We start from the raw sequence: 12,261 nt of genomic DNA, 5'->3' as shown, positions 1-12,261 counted from the left end.
CACTGATATCTTCTCTGGCTTAGTGTAGCACAGAACGAGCAGTTTGTTTTGCTCAGATGGTAACAATGCAATTAATTACATTTGGAAGTGACTGACTGCCTGTCTGCTTGGAGGAGCATCTCAGCCACGTCTGTGCATCCTATGTTGCATAACCACAAGGAAGACATCTCCTATCTGCCTGCCTCTCTGATTGTTCTCTTCCCATGCCCCTGTCCCACGGTGCTGGACCTGACGTCCTGCTGCTCTCAGCTCTCACCTTACTCCCAGCAGCCAGCTGGATTTGTTCCTGCTTTTTTTTTTTTTTTTTTTTTTTCCTGTTCTTTTCTTTTTTTCGTGCCAAGCCTTTTGGCCTAATCATAGTTTCTCCTCTTTTAATGGACCAGCATCTCTGGTGGCAATAGGCAGTGCTCTCACAGCACTCCTGCTCTACCTGCTGACACAGCACTTCACTGTGCAATTGCACTTTTAGGTCAAGAGCTCAGACATAGCATGGGAACTGATGGTGAGCACTGAGTGCTCCTGCTCAGCTTAGCACACAGTGGCACTGCTCCAACACAAAGCACAACATTTGGGTGAGTTGCAGGTGGTTTAGTCCTCCCAAAGCTTTCCCATCACAGATGTTATCAGAGGTCCCACTGATCTCAGGGGGCTCTCAAGAGCCTGGCACAAGCATGGCAGTGGGATAAAAGCAGCAAATCTCATTGCAACTTCCAACCCCCCCGGGACAATTCTCATCCCCTCTCCCATCCCTGCTGCCACCGTCCTGGCCCCAGTGTCCTCTCTGGGGCTGGAAATGGCTGGTTGTCCCTATAAATAGCAGCTGGTGACGGAGCGTGGAACAGCAGCACGGCAGTGCGGAGCTGGTGTGACACCATGTGGCAGCCACAGAGGTTGTTGAGATTGAAAGGGAAAAAAGAAGAAAAAAAGGCTTTTCGTGGCCTCCTGTGCTGCTTGTTTGTTAATTGGTGTTGGCAAGAGCTCACAAACCAGAGAGCTGAGCTGGGAGCAGAGCCAGACTGCTCCACAGCCCCAGTCCCACACTGAAAGACCTTGGTCCATCCCCTTTGCTTGGAAGTCTCCCCGTGCCCCGACTTACAGCCTCCCTGTGGGTTTGCAAACTTAAAGAATGTTTTTTTTTTCTTTTTTTTTCCTACAGAGATGACTTCTCATTGCCAAGAAGGTTTTAATAACTCACCATGAAATTTATAGCGTTTAAATTTAAACCACACGTGGGAAAGCTTAGCTGTAACAGTTTAATCCAATTTAACCTTGAGCGATCAGTTCTGCAGCGCTCCGGCAGACAGTTCGCACCGCACGTGGAATGGCTCTGTGGCATGGCAGGCTGCGGCTGTCCCACCAGGCCCGCGTCCTTCCTATGGGCAGAGGAACAGGGCTGCACAGCTATGTCCCCTTGACCAGATGTCAGGTGTTCTCACCTTTCTGCTGTGCTCTCCACGTGAAATATCAAGTACCTGTCATAGGTTGCAACCAGGGCATACCCAGCAGGAGGCGGAGGTGAGCTTAGTGCTTATGTTTTCCTCTCGGCCTTAAGTATACTTTTTCCACCCAGTCCCGTGCAGTCCCAACCTTTCCTATTCCCACCACTGAGCAAGGCACATTACATGGTGGAGTCCCTGGAGGTGTTCAAGAACCATGTAGATGTGGCACTGAGGGACGTGTTTAGTGGACGTGGTGGGATGGCTTGGGGTTGGACGAGATGATGTTAGAGGTCTTCTTCAACCTTAATGATTCTATGACTCCCCAGGGAAGACATCCCTGATACCCTTCCAGGAGAGGAGGTGGGAAAGTCTTATTGCCAAGTAAATGCCATAGGATAGGAATACATGTTGAGATACATTGCAGCACAAAGAAAAGAGCTGGGCTGCTTCTGGGCACTTCTGAACACTTAATGATGCTTAAACAGTATTTTAAGTGTCCCTTGGCAGCCAGCCAAGCTGGCTCAGCTAGCACTCAGGTTTGTGTCATCAATGAAGCATAGTAACATGTACAAAACTCTGATGACTATCTGCACATCTGCTGAATAAATGGTCCCCTGATCTTGGTAGAGCTTCAGAGTTCTCCACAGCCAGAAACTACATCATGGCATAAAACTCAGCTATGAGCTTGACGTATTTTCTCTCTGAATGCAATGCCCAGGGGATCACCATCACCATTGAAGAACTCCTTGGAGATCCCCAGAAGTCACCTTCACTAAGACGTGGTCAGCCTGCTGTAGGTGGCCCAGTCTGAGCAGGAGTTGGACAAGATGGACCCAGAGGTGCCTTCCAAACCCAATCATTCTATGATTCTGGGTCACCTCTGAAATAACGCTGCATTGAAGTCTTCCAGCTGTGAGCTTTGCAGCCATCCACCATTAGAGGGAGTCAGCTGTACGTATCCCAGTTCTGTGCTCAGTGGTCCAACATGGGGTGATGAGCTGAGCTAGGAAAGCACTGAAGTGTTGGGCTTCCCTGCCTTGTGATGGGTTTGTGTGCCTGCCTGTGCGCTTTGGTACTCACCTAAGCAGCTCCACTGGAAATCAGAAGCCTCGTTATTAAGAAAACAGATGCTCACTAGATGTCTCAAGGAAACTAAAGCAGCAGTTGTGCTGATGGGCTCCTCTCCTGTCCAAAAGGTAAAGGTTAAATCCCTTGATTCACAGAAACACAGTGGTTACAAACCATCACTAGCATGACTTCAGCAAGTAAGTACTAAAAGTTTTATTTCTACTGACCTGTTTTGACTTTTGTAGTGAAGTTAGTTTTATATCAACACTTTTTTTAAAAGTTGAGACTTGAAATAACAAATGTGCATTGGTAGCCCAAGCAGGATATAGAGTTGGCAAGGGTGTGAAATTTTTGCTCTCGTGTGGATTCTCCAGCTCATGGAGAATGCACTGCCTGCATACAAAGGTGCGTCAGTGGTTTAAACCTGGAAGGACGAATATCTTGCATACTGCTTGGCTAAGGCAAGAAAAGCCAATGCTAAACAGATGCAATTCTAAATTGCTTCTACATACTGTGTATATACATAGCAGTTATGGTTGTTCTGTTAACAGGAATCGTGCTGTTTAGCTTTCTGCAGCAGTCCATAGGATGCTGTGCCAGCTGGAAACAGGAGATCCCATGACCTTCTGAGATGGCCAGGTGGAGAATGAAAACCCAGACTGGCCTTGACGTGTCTTACTTGAAGCTTGGAGAACAACTTGAACGGCAATGCTGTCCTGATCAACGTTTGGCTGAACCAATGCTGCTTATGTTTGGTGTGGTTGAGTGTAATTGGAATTTATGCTGCTCTTCTTGGAGATGTATCAGGAAATTCTACTTTTCGATTTTTTTTCCTTTTTCTTTGGGTTTTGTGCTTTTAACAAAGCTCATTAAGTAGCTTGCTTTAGTAAGACCTGCTTCCTTGTTTGTTGTTTTGCTGGAGAGAGGGAACTTGACTGCCAGATGTTCTTTAGACACGTTAGATGTGACTTGGTGAGATCAGAAATTGATTTCACATCATGTTCCCTGCCAAATGATTTCCCAAGGAAGCTGACTGCTGCCTGTGCTTCTCAAGTTAGAACTGCAAGGTGGTGGAACAAGACAAAGGCATCTTCCTTTCCAGCTTGCAAGGTATGCCAGGCTCCTGGGCTGACTCACCAAGGTGGAGGCTTCCAGGGTGATTAATGGCAAAGCAGGCATTGATTTCTGCATGTCTAATGGGACATGTCTTTCAGTCTCCAGCTTCCAGACTGGGTGGGGTGCTTGCCCTTTGAACATCTGATCCATGTACTGTGTCTTGAGTTAGGTGCTCCAAAAAAGAAGCTGTAACCTTGAGATCGGGTAAGTGTGTCAGCAGCAGGCTCCAGGCTGCCAAAGCTCATGCAAAGTGCTGAGGCAGCTCCTGAAGCTGCCCTCATGTGCTCCCATTCTTCACCAGTGATGTGAGCAGGGCCTGCATTGCACAGTATACTTTTCAAAGCCTTCTGTCTTCAGGTAAGGGGTTGATACACTCCCCTGAATGGGGTTTCCTTTCATTTTCTTTTCTGTAAGAATAATACGGGCTCTCCCACCGCCACCTTTCTGCTCTTGAGAGCACAAAGCATGGCTACATGTTTAGGTCCAGCTGCGCAGTGAGGCTTGAAGCTGTTCCTGATCAGCAGTGATGTGCCAGCTCCACAGAAGATCTGAGCAGATCCAAAACAAAGAGCATAGCAATGTTATTTCTCATCATGGCCGTGACTTTATTCTTTACTTCTTGTCACAGAAAGAATACAGAAGTTAATTAGACATCTTCTCGTGTAGGCCTCACCATCGAGCATGCAGCTTCAAGGTATGACTTCACACCTGATCCAGACTGAGGTCTTCAGCTGATGTGGGACTTGGTGAAGTCCAGCTTTGGCTTGTAAAGCAAACAGGTATGTCCTCTGCAATGCACAAAGTGAGTTACCTCTCTGCAGGGCACCTGCTAAGTATGAGGAGACACTGATTTTGGTTGTATTTTCTTTCTTTTATTCTGCTACATCATGAAATACTTTCTGAAATAAAGCTTGTGGATGCCCTGCACCATGCACTTGTCCTTTCCCTGCCTTTTGGTAACAGCCACCAGCATGGCTACCCCATGCCACCCCTGCTGCCCTCCATTCCAGAGGCTGCTGGACCTGGAGGGTGACCTCCTGGGAGACATGATGCTTCTCAAGCCAGTGCAGGACTATTTGCCTGTGGAGAAGAAGTGAGGGCTGCTCCTACTGCAAAGGGAAGGGGCTTTCTTACTCCAGACTCACAGCTAGTTCTGCATCTTAACATCCTTTAGACTCTTGGGTGAAATCCTGTAGGAGTGGGGTATCTCTCACTAGTGATGAAAAAGGCATCTGAGCAGCCATGACAAAGATGACAATGACCCAACCAAGCAGTGCCATGTTTGTGCTACACTGACTCCATGCACATCCCTCACTGAGCTCGACTTTTCCTAGGGAAAAACCCCAGTCTCAGGCAACAGAGGGTAGAGAGCATTACATTTTTAAGAAGCAGACTTCAGAGACTGCATCATGAATTTTTCTGCTATTTAAAATATTTCCCTAAGGTTTTGCCACATGTAAATGAAACGATAATTACAATATTTTAATCCAATTAGCTCCCTTCATGATCTGGCAGGTGCAAATTGAAGACGGATCAAACTTAGTCTTGCTCTGGATTGTGCCTGGAGCCTCCTTAAAGCTTCCTCCTGGCCTTGTGTGTACACACCATGCAGCTTGTGTTACGGGGGGACTGCGGCGAGCGCCTAAATTATGTATAGCATATGAATTATTGCTGAAATGCATCAGCAAGACTTCACTCATCAAACATTTCCAGCTCCCTGCGAGCTGCATGGGAAAAGCAAAGAATGTGCCTGTGGCGTGGGCAAGGTTTTCATTTGTGCGGATTTAAATGGTGCGTGTCACCGACAAAGTCACAGGTCACCCGGAGTTAAATTCATGCATGCCCCCAGATCTTGAAGGAACTGTATTTTGCAAGCTTTCATCTGATTAGCATGGATATTGCACTGGGGCTTCATTTTAAAAAGGGGACTGAGTTGAAAAAAATATACATTTTGATTCGTTACTTCAGAAAAAAGAAAATTCCTTGAAGCCCACTGCAGCTGCCCTTCCTCAGGCTGACCTCTAGTTCACCCCTGGGAGGACATCTCCTCTCGCACCAAAGCCTGGAGCCATAAGCCCACCGTGAACAAGGAAGTCTCAAGAAAACTACAGCAGGAGCAACCAGTGGTTGCGCGTCTGGGCCAATCTCAGGCCTTTTTTTTTTTTTTTTTTTTGACATTTGAGTACAGCTGGGCTACAAATGGTGGAAAACTGCAAGGTAACATCCTAGAAGTTCCCCAGTCCTTTTCCAAAATGTGACATCTCTCCTCTAAGGCAGTGGGGCAGAAATGGGAGGTTTTTAAGCAAGTCGACAGCTGCTAAGCCTTGGTAGAAGGGCATCCATGGGGGAAAACAGAAGAGAGGAGATATTCAGAATCTTAGAACATCTTAGATTGGAAGAGATCTTAAAGATCACCATGTTCCAGCCCCCTGTCATGGGCAAGGTTGCCAACCATTAAATCAGGCACTAGGTAGGGTCCAGTACCCCATCCAACCTGGCCTTGAATACCCCCAGGGATGGGGATTTAGGCTGGCTTCTGACCCAAAGAGTGTTTAGAGAGGCAAAGGCCTGCAGACATAAAAAAAAAAAGGAAGCAAAAATTACTCTTCCTCTACTCCAGCGTTGAGTTTCACCATCTGTAGGTAAGTTCCAGAGGGAATTCACGCCATACCAAGGAAAGACCCACCATGTCGCTCTATTTCCCAAGGTTACTGTTACATGCTGAATGGTTATGGTTTGTCTCAATCTGTCTCGCCACTGTATTTGCATAGCAGCAGGGTTTTCCTGAAGAAATTGCCTCTTGATGAAAACCACGAGGAGCTAAGAATTGCTCCGTAATGTTTTGACAACTCTTATGGGAGAACGTGCTATTGAAAAGCTGCATTTCCCATCCCTAATGTCTAAGAAATGAAGGAACCTTCAGATCATCCAAGCACGAAAGGCCCTTGGACATACAGGAAAAGGGAAATCTTCACTCCTTTCAAAAGAAGGACTCAGTAAATACATTTCTGAAGAACGTTTCCTTCAATACATGCATTTGAAATCACTGCATGCTGATTGTATTACATTCTATTTATGTTTCTGTGCCTCCGCCTTTACAACCAAGTTTTATCAACAGCTGTCAGAGGAAGAGGTCTCCTGTCTTCAGGACAGATGGAAAGGGGATTTAAAATTGGCTGTCTTTTAGCATGAGCACCAAAATCCTGGCTGCAAAGACAGCACTCAGTGATGGAGGGAGTGAAGCCAGCCCCAGCAACGCACCAGAGCTGAACTGTTCAGAGTGAGCCACAAATCACACAAAATAAAGATACGTATAGAAGGTACTGAATGTTTTTAAACTGACTGGAGATTAATAATCTGTGATTGTAAGGTGGCAAAATTCTGCCAGCAGTGGTTTGCTCCAGACAAACAGCTGCTGGTATGACTGGACTGCGATGGCATCAAGACAAGGGAGCAGAGGGTGTCTGAGCAGGAGCAGCACCACCAGCACCAGCACTGGGAATGCTGCTGAGAAAAGAGTGAGGTTATATTGCTGAGTAGAGTTGTGCATGTGTGAATGTGCATTAAAAGGAGAGCAAAAAAGAACAACATTTGGAAAGGAACTTCTGGGGGGCAAGCCAGCTGTTCAGTGTTCTGTGGCACAATGCTGTTCTGCCTTTCATTTCCAGAAGATGGAGAAGTGTCACCCTGAGCTTAGATCAAGGTTAGGCTCAGCACTGCTCTGAGCTTGTGATTCAGCTGAGCTTCAGTTCCAGTTCCCCCAGTTAATGTGTAGGAACAGACTGAGTCCTGTCGTGACAGCTCTGCTTGTCCACATGAAGCCATTAATCACGAAGGCAAAGAGCGCTACAAGCCCAAGCCCTGGGAAACTGAAGAAACTCACCTAGTGGGAGGTAGAAAACTTCCCTTGCTGCAAATGGTTGGTGAAACTGGAGCCAACAGAAAGCTAGGAACAAAGCAAGGAGCAGGTGAGACAAAAGGTAAGATTTGTTCTGGAACTAATATAGGGAATTTACTATAGCTAATTTAGTGAATTCTTAGATTGTTGCCTAGGAATTCATATCCTTCAAGATTTCTATTGAAAAATGAAACTGAGGCAGATTTAGAAAACACTCCTTTCTCTCTTTCCTCTTTTTCTTTTTTTCTTTCTGTTTTTTGCTGACACTGTGTGATGATTCATCCCAAGCTTCCTACTGAAGGGCCTCCTGCTGCTGGGATGGGAGGAGATGGGTTTAAACAGCCTCTTCTCTAGAAATAAGTCTGTGTTGAGTCATGTTAACTGTGAGATTTTGGGGAAACCTTTAGCTCATCCAGTACTTCTAGGGCAAGGAAGTAGATCTGTTCTATGGGCAAATAATAGAATAGTAGTCATAGAAAGTTGGAAGGGACCCACAAGCATTGCTGAGTCCAACCTGTTGCCCAGACTATAGCCCAAAAAATCTGCTCTGTGCACAGCAAAACTCAGCAACCTACAGCCCAAGCAGAAGTGAGGTGGCTGGGCTGAAGATAGCTGTACGCTGATGGGGGAACTGCTGGGTCCTCAGTTGCATCCCTTGTTTCTACCTAGACACTGACTTCTCAATAAATGTGCAGCAATTTACTGTTTTTGAGGTTGCTTCCCCTTTGTCACACTGTCGGATGTGGGTCAGTGTGGGCTCTGACATCCCACCATGCCAAAAAGCATGTTGCAACTCTGCTGCTCTCACTGCTGGGCCTCACAGCATCACCATGCATTGGGCAATCTGAGACTTCTGCCAGGCTCAGTTTTCTGCAGGTGCTGGAGAATAAACCTGAGGTTGGTACAGACTAGAGTTGGTTAAAGATGTGTCTTCAAGAAAGTTTGTGAGGTGCCTGTGCTCACAGGGGAATGAAGGTCCATATTTATTTAACAGAGTGTTAGGTCAGTAGGAAGACAGGAGGTAGGGTCTTACCTGAACCTGGGTCTTGGAGGGAAACTCCATGCATGCTTCAGCTCAGCCTTGCAGGAAATAGCATGGAGGCTCTGCTTAGTTGAGTTCCAAAACTGTCATCTCCTGACACTGGCAGAGGGAGAAGGCCACTGTAAACAAATCCCTGTGCAACTCAGACTCTCTGGACCCTGAAGCCTGACCCTCTGGCTATGCTTGGAAAAGTGGGATGCCTCCAGGTGGCAGCCCTGTCCACTGAAAACAAGGGGCTGATTTTCCCTTGAGATGATGAGGAGATTTCAGTGGTGGAATTAAACTAGGATTCAGCCCACTTTAGTGCCACTATTGGTAGGATGGTGCTTTATGTCCGGTCAATAGAAACAATGCAGAGATGTAGGCTCTGGGCCCGCAAACCTGTGGACAGGACTGGAGGATCACAAGACTGATCCCACAGCCTCCACAGCAGCTTCAGTCCTGCCCAGGATCAGGCTTGTAAGAGTTATGGAGACAGAAGGTAGAGCATGGAACACAGAGCCCAGGGCTTAGTGATTGTGGCATTCAGTAGGCTGATTATAGACAGGAATGTGAGAAAATAATATAACAACAATACAACAACATAAAAGCAACAAACAAAGGAATTAGTCCCTGTAGACTTGAGCCTTATACAGATGTGATCATTGTCACCAGCAAAATGGCTTCTTCTGGTGTTGGGTGATGAAGTCACCCTGTTCCTCCTCTTGCTCTTAGAAGCACCTGGCAGTTGTTGGGAAGTGGGATGGAAAGCTCAGGGCCAGCCAGCTCAGCACTGCCAGGACTTAGGTTATCCAGTGCCCTCAAGCAAGTTCTTGGTGAGAAGTAAAAAATATGTGGGGAGCTGAGAGGCTGTTCACAAAACTTGGGCTTGATCCTTTTGTGGACCCAACAAAAAACACCTTGAAGGACTGCTTGACAGAGTTCAAAATAGTTATAAAGTATTCACAGTTGATGGGGTAATGCAAATAGGGTGTTCCCAAAATTTGCAGCTCAGTTAATATTCCCAAAAGAAGAATCAATAATTATTTTTTTCCTGGATCCAGGCAGCCCATTGCTCGCAGGCATTCTGGAAAATGTCTTAGTTTTCTACCAGAAAGGAGACTTACTAGGCTGATCATGCAGAATACAAAAACTTGCTGTAATGTGGTGCAAAAACAATGCAAAGAGCTGGTATCTGAATTCTGGTTCACTTAAAGATATAAAACTTTATATATATATAAACCTATATTATAAACCTATATTTTAATTAACTGAGTTTTTCCTTCTGTCACAATGCACAAAACCATTTCCAAATCATATTTGAGACTTCCAGCAGAAGAGGTTAACTAATACTGTGAACTCATCCACCCAAGAGAGCTCTGAATTAATGTGGTATTTAAGTCAGGAGAGCAAAGCACTGATACCAGATGAAAAGCCATTAACACTTTCTTACAAGCAAAAAATTATCAAGAAATTTCAGGCTTTGGAACAGAGGATTGGCAGTGGAGAGTGGATAGGGATAAGGTGGCTCCATTCTAGTGCTGACTATTTGACTGTCACAAAGCAGGGGCTGAGAGGAGCAAATCTTTCACCAACAGATGCGGATGCGTTGGCCAAGGCCGAGGATATCACGTACCTCCTGAGAAGCTGAAGGGCAAAAGCAGTGGTAGAACTCCTGTATCCTGTACTGTCTTCTCACCAAGTGCCCTGCCAAAGATGAGGGCTGTACTGTGCTGCTGTGTTTTGGAGAAATAGGCATCCTAAGCGGACAATGCTATCCGCTTGTTTTCCCACATCATACTCTACTGAGTGGGACATGATTTGGTGGGCATGGTGGTAATCGGCCAATAGTTGGACTAGATGTTCTCAGTGATCTTTTTCAACCTAAATAATTCAATGGTTCTGAGTAGTTCAGGAAGCTGCTCCATCCAGTGACGTTCCATTTTACTCTTTCAGCTAGAACTGCAGCCCAATTCCCAGTTTCCATAAGGACTGCAGTTCTGCTGCTGGCAGCAAAAAGACAAATTATTTGAATAAACCAGAGTTTGGTTGCACTTGTTCCTTGATAAAAACAAAATAATATTGTGGAGAGCCTCTGCATTTTTCAAAGCCTTCATTACAATTCTTACAGCATTGTTTTTTAACATGCCAGTGATCAAGTCAACAACTTATAAAGGCAGGGTCAGGCTGCTAATTAAGCAAGAACTGTTGGAAAAAATCAAGTAGAATCTGCGGGCCTGAACTTTTTCAATATCAGGTTCATATATGTGGCTGTGCACTTCAAATGGGTCAAGAGAGCTCAATTGTAAGTACCTAAAACACTGCTGTGAATTAATATTTAATAAGATGGATAGCACAGAGCTGGATATTGAAGCCTATCTTTGATATTGACTTCCATGATTTTCTTGGGTTTGTAAACCCCTCTGAAAGTACTTTGGCATTTCATAATAATGTTACTCATGCTATGTGTCTTAGCCATGATTAAAGCTATTGAGAATGTAAATCTACAAGGGAAATCTAAGCATGACCTCATCAACATATAGCATTTGGGAGACTAATTTAGTTACATCCCTATTGGTAATGACAAATCAAATTGTTCCTCCGGTTAAATCACTAATACAGCAAGGTTTTGCAACTCAGCGCATAGCATGCACAATAAATCAGTTCAGTCTGTACACAAGTACTGATGGCTGCCTTAAATCTGGGTTAATTTCTGGCTCTGTATTCTATGCTATTGAGCCGAGCCATCTCAGGTCTCTTAATACATGGAAAAAAAAAAAGTTATCTGTGCTTCCAGGTATTAAGCATTGCACATTTATAACCCTGTAGCCGATCGCTTAGCAACGTCTGGGCTCACCTGATGGCGATCGGGCTGACGGCACAGCTAGGGCAGGGTGCAGGTGGAACAAGGTCAGGCAGCGCTGTGCCGAGCGCACTCGCTCCTCTCTGTAATGAAATTAATCAAGGTCGTTCATTTGATCCTGTTTTATAGTTATAACACGAGGCTGTAATTTGAGGTGGCTCAAAGAGGCACAGTCTTATCTGTAATTATACGTTTATAATTACATTTATATTTTAAAGTAAACATTTTCATGTATTACTGTAAATAGATCATGTCTCATACTGCTCTGCAGCCCAAACTGCCATACTGAAAACATGGGCTGTAAATAGGGAGCTATTGAAATCAGTCAGTTACAGGCTATTCGGTTTCTTAGAATCATAGAATGGTTTGGGTTGGAAGGGGCCTTAAAGTCCATCCATTTCAGCACCCTCTGGGTACCCCCCACCAGCTCAGGCTGCCCAGAGCCCATCCAACCCAGCCTTGAGCACCTCCAGGACAGGACATCACTGCCCTCTGAGTAGAGAACTTATTCCTGGTATCTAACCTAAATCTCCCCTCTTTTAGTTCAAATCCATTCTCCCTTGTCCTATCACTATCTGCCCATGTAAAAAGTTGTTCCCCTTTAGACACTAAAACAAAGCCTAAAACCCTATTCAGACCCCAGATTAAAGGCTAGGGCAATTGAGATAGAGAAGCATCGTTTTTCAGTTGTATCCACTTCTAAAAGTAACTAAAATGCTCCAGGACACGAGGACTGTCTTCATCTGGAGGACCTCCAGTGCAGGAAGAGCACCTAGTGAGGGGCAACCAGGTACCAGAGACACCTCAGCACGACTCCTGTGACAACACCAGGAGGCAGCAGGGACCAGCAGCACTG

This window comes from Centrocercus urophasianus, unplaced genomic scaffold (assembly GCF_019232065.1).
Source record: "Centrocercus urophasianus isolate 14NV4802_14NV808 unplaced genomic scaffold, USGS_Curo_1.0 seq_13, whole genome shotgun sequence".
Taxonomy (NCBI): Eukaryota; Metazoa; Chordata; class Aves; order Galliformes; family Phasianidae; genus Centrocercus; species Centrocercus urophasianus.
This window is presented reverse-complemented; position numbering follows the sequence as displayed.